The sequence below is a fragment of the Podarcis filfolensis genome, assembly GCF_964270895.1.
Source record: "Podarcis filfolensis genome assembly, chromosome: 8".
Classification (NCBI taxonomy): Eukaryota; Metazoa; Chordata; class Lepidosauria; order Squamata; family Lacertidae; genus Podarcis; species Podarcis filfolensis.
In genome coordinates this window covers 12,347,921-12,353,933 of record NC_139611.1, presented here as the reverse complement: position 1 = coordinate 12,353,933, position 6,013 = coordinate 12,347,921, and positions in this window count along the sequence as shown.

Here is a 6,013-nt window from a genome sequence, read left to right as displayed (position 1 = left end):
TTTTTCCAGTTTTTAGCAGTTAGGATCCTTGCCGCTCCTGTGGCATAGAGGAATATTTTCTGATCTTCTCTTGCTATACCTGCGTCCGTTATCCCTAGTAGAAAAGCTTCTGTATTTTTTTTATAAAGTTATACTTAAACATTTTTTTAAGCTCGTCATATACTATGTTCCAGAAGCTTTTGATTTTTTCACAGGTCCACCAAACATGTATAAGTGTCCCCTCTGTTTTACCACACCTCCAACACAGATTTGTTTTTGTCTTATATATTTTAGCTATTTTGGTAGATGTTAAGTACCATCTATAAAACATCTTGATTAGATTTTCCCTCAATACTTCACAGGCTGTAAATTTCCAGTTCTTGTTCCATAATTCTTCCCATGCTGTTAATGGTTTTCCCAATTAGAGATCATACTAGCAAGAATTAGAGATCATACTAGACAAGAATTTCAAAAAGCATGGGGGAAATGCAGAGAATACTTCACAAAACAGTGCCCTAAAATTCATACCTGGACTTGTTTCAATTAATGTCTGCAGGAGACTTTGTGGATATTTAAGTTATAATTAGGAAAATCTTAATAATTATTCATAAAGGAAACAGCTTATAAGAAGTAAAGAAGGATGCCAGAAACAGGATAAAGGAAGTCTTTTATTTGGTTGTTTGTATTGTTGTAAATTATGCTTGTTGTTTGTTATGTTTGTGTCTGAAGGGGGTGGATTTTTGTGTTGGGGGCAGGTTGTGTTATGTTGTAAATAAAATTTCCAATAAAAAATTATTTTTAAAAAAGAAAGGAAAAAAGAGAAGCCACCCTAGCTCTGCAGTTCCCTGGGAAGCCGCCGCAGCGCTGCATTAAATTCCGGGGTTGCAACTGCCGAAAGGAGATTAATTTTTTTTTCCTGCTCAGAGATAGCAAAGCACCTTTGTGAGTTTAAAAGGTAAAGGGACCCCTGACCATTAGGTTCAGTCATGGCCGACTCTGGGGTTGCTGCGCTCATCTCACTTTATTGGCCAAGGGAGCCGGCGTACAGCTTCCGGGTCATGTGGCCAGCGTGACTAAGCCGCTTATGGCGAACCAGAGCAGTGCCAGAAACGCCGTTTACCTTCCCGCCGGAGCGGTACCTATTTATCTACTTGCACTTTGACGTGCTTTTGAACTGCTAGGTTGGCAGGAGCAGGGACCCAGCAACAGGAGCTCACCCTGTCGCGGGGATTTGAACCGCCAACCTTCTGATTGGCAAGTCCTAGGCTTTGTGGTTTAACCCACAGCGCCACCCGCGTCTGTGAGTTTGGGGGGAAGCAAATGGCATACCTTTCTCATAGCCTCTTTGCGTGCAGGGCACTTAATGAAGAAACACAGGAGAATGCTTTCAGCTCCGACAGAGCATTGGTCCGGCTAGTTCAGTGCAGGTTTCAAAATCTCTGATACCAGGTGTGTTTGTGTGCGTGTGTGTGTGTTTCCCAGCCCTACCTGGAGATGCCATTGGAATTCGAACCTGAGACCTTCTGCATGCAAAGCAGATGTTCCACCCCTGAGCAACACGAGACTTTCAATTCCACCGCCCTTTATTTCCGGACACACATTGGTTCCAAATGAACGTCAAGGAGCAAATGTTGGAGCCAAAGGAGAAATGGATTTCTGGGATGTGTGGGTGGCTAATCAAACCCATTCCCCCCCTCTATGGCCACCAGGTGGCACTCTGGGACTAGCAAAGCTCCGTGGGATGGGAAAGGGAGTATTTTGTTGATACAAATGTTGATGGAAGGAATCTCTTCCGATTAAGGTCAAGGTGTGTCTCTTGCAAAACACCTGCGCGTAGCCAGGAGCTATCTCCAGGGGGCGCAAGAGAGCACAGAGTTACAGGGATTTCTCTGCCTTTCTCCCCCCCTCCCCCCGGCATCACAACAATGACCCTGTAAAGAAGGTAAGGCTAAGAGCAACTGGACCAAGTTCATGGCTAAACTCGTGAACCAAGGGCCTAAAATATGAGGACTTAAGGCTACAGCTTCGTTAGCCTAATAGTTACTGCGGCCCTGAACTTTCCAAGGTTTCAAGCAGAATTCTTTCCCCGAGGTTGAACCCGTTTACAAGTCCTCGTCATAGTGTATCTTCTGTTTTCATATTGTGATTTTATTTTGTGAACTGCCCTGAGACCTGCGGGTATACGGCGGTACAGTGGTACCTCTGGTTACATACTTAATTCATTCCGGAGGTCCGTTCTTAACCTGAAACTGTTCTTAACATGAAGCACCACATTGGCTAATGGGGCCTCCCACTGCTGCTGCGCCGCCGCTGCACAATTTCTGTTCTCATCCTGAAGCAAAGTTCTTAACCTGAGGTATTAGTTCTGGGTTAGCGAAGCCTGTAACCTGAAGCGTATGTAACCTGAGGTACCACTGTATACAAATTTAATAATAATAATAATAATAATAATAATAATAATAATAATAATACTACTTCAGTTTCTCCCTGTGGGTTTGGACCAGGTCCAAGAGAGATGACCCCCTTGTTACTTCTTTTTATGATTATTAGCTATTTTTAATAGTTCTATGTATATTATCTTTATTAGAATAGAATTACTTTTTAAGGATTATGTTAGTTCTCCTGTTTTATCTGAAAGCCACCTTGACTCCCAGACCTGGAAAAAAGGAGGCATATGCCATGGCTCTCAATGGTCACTGGATCCTGCATGGGGCACCTGCTGGAGGAGAGGATCCTTTACTCGGGGCCTGATCCTGCAGGGCTTCCTACACAAATCGGGACTCCTCTCCTCCGGAGGAGACAAGAGGTTCCTCCTGCTCAGCTCCTACAAGACCTCGTCATGAGCTCCTGGAGGCTGCAAGCAGCGAAACAGAACTGCTGTTGCCTGTAGCGAGGGGGAACAAAGGCAAGAAGAAGAAGAAGAAGAAGAAGAGTTTGGATTTGATATCCCGCTTTATCACTACCCTAAGGTGCTGTGGGTTAAACCACAGAACCTAGGACTTGCCGATCGGAAGGTCGGTGGTTCGAATCCCCGCGACGGGGTGAGCTCCCGTTGCTCGGTCCCTGCTCCTGCCAACCTAGCAGTTTGAAAACACGTCAAAGTGCAAGTAGATAAATAGGTACCACTCCGGCAGGAAGGTAAACGGCATTTCCATGCGCTGCTCTGGTTCGCCAGGAGTGGCTTAGTCATGCTGGCCACATGACCCGGAAGCTGTACGCCGGCTCCCTTGGCCAGTAAAGCGAGATGAGCGCCGCAACCCCAGAGTCGGCCACGACTGGACCTAATGGTCAGGGGTCCCTTTACCTTTACCTAAGGAGTCTCAAGTGATGGCCAGTGTTGTGGCGGAGGCAGCTGGGGCAATAAAGACAAGCGACTGGTCTAGTTCGGGGAAGGGGAACCTCTGCCCTCAGGGCATTGCTGGTCTCCAACTCCCCACAGCCTCAGGCAGCAGATCCAATGAGAAGCAGCAATACGATCTGGGAACACCAGGAAGGTCTCAGCTTCACCATCCCTAATGCACAGGCAGTTCTGGGCTCACTGGGCCATTGAGCTTGAGGAGGTTGCCAATGGGGAAGGTTGGCACCTCAGTGGCCGAGCAGGCATCTGCCGCCAGGAAAGGCCCGATTCTAGATGAGGCAGATTTGTTTCTTGGTTACTGCAAGGAGGGAGAGATTTACAAGAGGCCACTGAGTCTGCCTCACCAGGAAACTCGAGGCCAGAGCCTCGGGGCAGCCCTGGAGTGGTTTGAGCAGGATGCAAAAATCCGAGGAGAGGGCGAGTTAACGCAGGTTGAACGGAGGGCAAGAACATCCATAAAAACGGCAGAAGGGCCAAAGCTCGTTTCGTAAGAGCGTCGTTAACGGCCTTGCCGGATCAGAGCAGGCTGCATCCTGCCACGCCAGGATAGGGGAACCTGAGACCTGACTGTTGGCCATTCCAGCTGAGTCTGGAGTGAGTTGAAGTCCCAAACAATGCATGGAAGGCACAGGTCCCCATTTCTGAGCTGGGCCATCACTTGCCTTCGCTGCTCCTGGCTATTCCCCATCACAACTCTGCCTTCTTTTAAGGAAGGAATGGGGAACTCCTCCAGATATTTTTTTGGGGGTGGGTAGGCAATGACAAACCTAGACAGCATCTTAAAAAGTAGAGACATCACCTTGCCAACAAAGGTCCATATAGTAAAAGCTATAGTTTTCCCAGTAGTGATGTATGGAAGTGAGAGCTGGACCATCAAGAAGGCTGATTGCCGAAGAATTGATACTTTTGAATTACGGTGCTGGAGGAGACTCTTGAGAGTCCCATGGACTGCAAGAAGATCAAACCTCTCCATTCTGAAGGAAATCAGCCCTGAGTGCTCACTGGAAGAACAGATCCTGAAGCTGAGGCTCCAATACTTTGGCCACCTCATGAGAAGCGAAGACTCCCTGGAAAAGACCCTGATGTTGGGCACAAGGAGAAGGGGACGACAGAGAACGAGATGGTTGGATAGTGTTCTCGAAGCTACCAGCATGAGTTTGACCAAACTGCGGGAGGCAGTGGAAGACAGGAGTGCCTGGCATGCTCTGGTCCATGGGGTCACGAAGAGTCGGACACGACTAAACTACTAAACAACAACAACAAAGGCAATGTTGGCTGGAGCTCCGGGGATCGAGAGCCCAGCAAATTCTGGAGGGCTGCACGTTCTCCATTCTTGAAACAGACCATCGCTTGCCTTCGCTTCCGCCACCCCTGGTCACAACTCTGCCTTCTTTTAATGAAGGAATGGGGAACTTCTCCAGATTTTTTTGGGGGGTGTAGGCAATGCTGGCTGGAGCTCTGGGGAGATGAGAGTTCTTGGAGAACTTCAGATTTGGAAAGCCTGGTCTATCACACCTCCTCCTTGCAGTGCAGTCCTGTACATTAGGGTCAGGGAATTTGTGTGTCTCCAGACTCACGCAGGGCTTAGTTAAACTATGGAACTCACTGCCGCAGGAGGCAGTGACAACCACCAACCGGGATGGCTTAGGAAAAGGAAAGGGCTATCAGCGACTACTAGCCAAGTTGGCTAGGCTCTGCCTCTACAGTCAGAGGCAAGGATGCTTCTGAATATCCGTTGTGGGAAACTGCAGTGGGGAAGGATGAGCTTGTGCTCAGATCCAATGGGGCACCAATGGATTCAAACTGCAAGAAAGGAGAGTCCAACTAAACATTAGGAAGAACTTTCTGAGAGCAAGAGCTGTTTGACAAGGGAAAGCCAAGGGAAGGATGGGATAGCCTTCTGCCATATGCCAGGGATTATTAATTTTTTTTTTTAAAAAAATAATTTTTATTGTTTTCCATATTTATCATATCACATTCTATTACATAACTCTGTAACCTGAAACCTTGCTCATACTGAGCAACAACCTTCTTCCCTCCCTCTTTCTGACTTCCAGATATCTTTACTAGATTCTTAGCATTTCTATAACCACTTTTTAAACTTCTATCTTATTTTTGTACTTCACCTCATTATATAATAATAATAATAATAATAATAATAATAATAATAATAATATTTTTTTATTTATACCCCGCCCTCCCCAGCCAAGGCTGGGCTCAGGGCAGCTTACAAGCAATAATAAAAACAAGTTGAATAAATACAACTTAAAAACAAGATTAAAATACGACAATTAAAATACTGAAACATTAAAATATTAAAATGCAGCCTCATCACAGGAGGAGAAAGGAAAAAGAAAAAAGAAAGAGGGGGAGGGAATCAAATTGGCTCCAAGCCAAAGGCCAGGCAGAACAACTCTGTCTTACAGGCCCTGCGGAAAGAAATCAGATCCTGCAGGGCCCTGGTCTCATGAGACAGAGCGTTCCACCAGGCCAGGGTTGAAAAGGCCCTGGCTCTGGTTGAAGCCAATCTAACTTCCTTAAGCCCCGGGACCTCTAAGGTGTTGCTATATATGGACCTTAAGGTCCTCCGGGGGCATATCGGGAGAGGCGGTCTCGTAGGTACGAGGGTCCTAGGCTTTAAAGGTCAAAACCAGCAACTTAAATCTGACCCTGTAC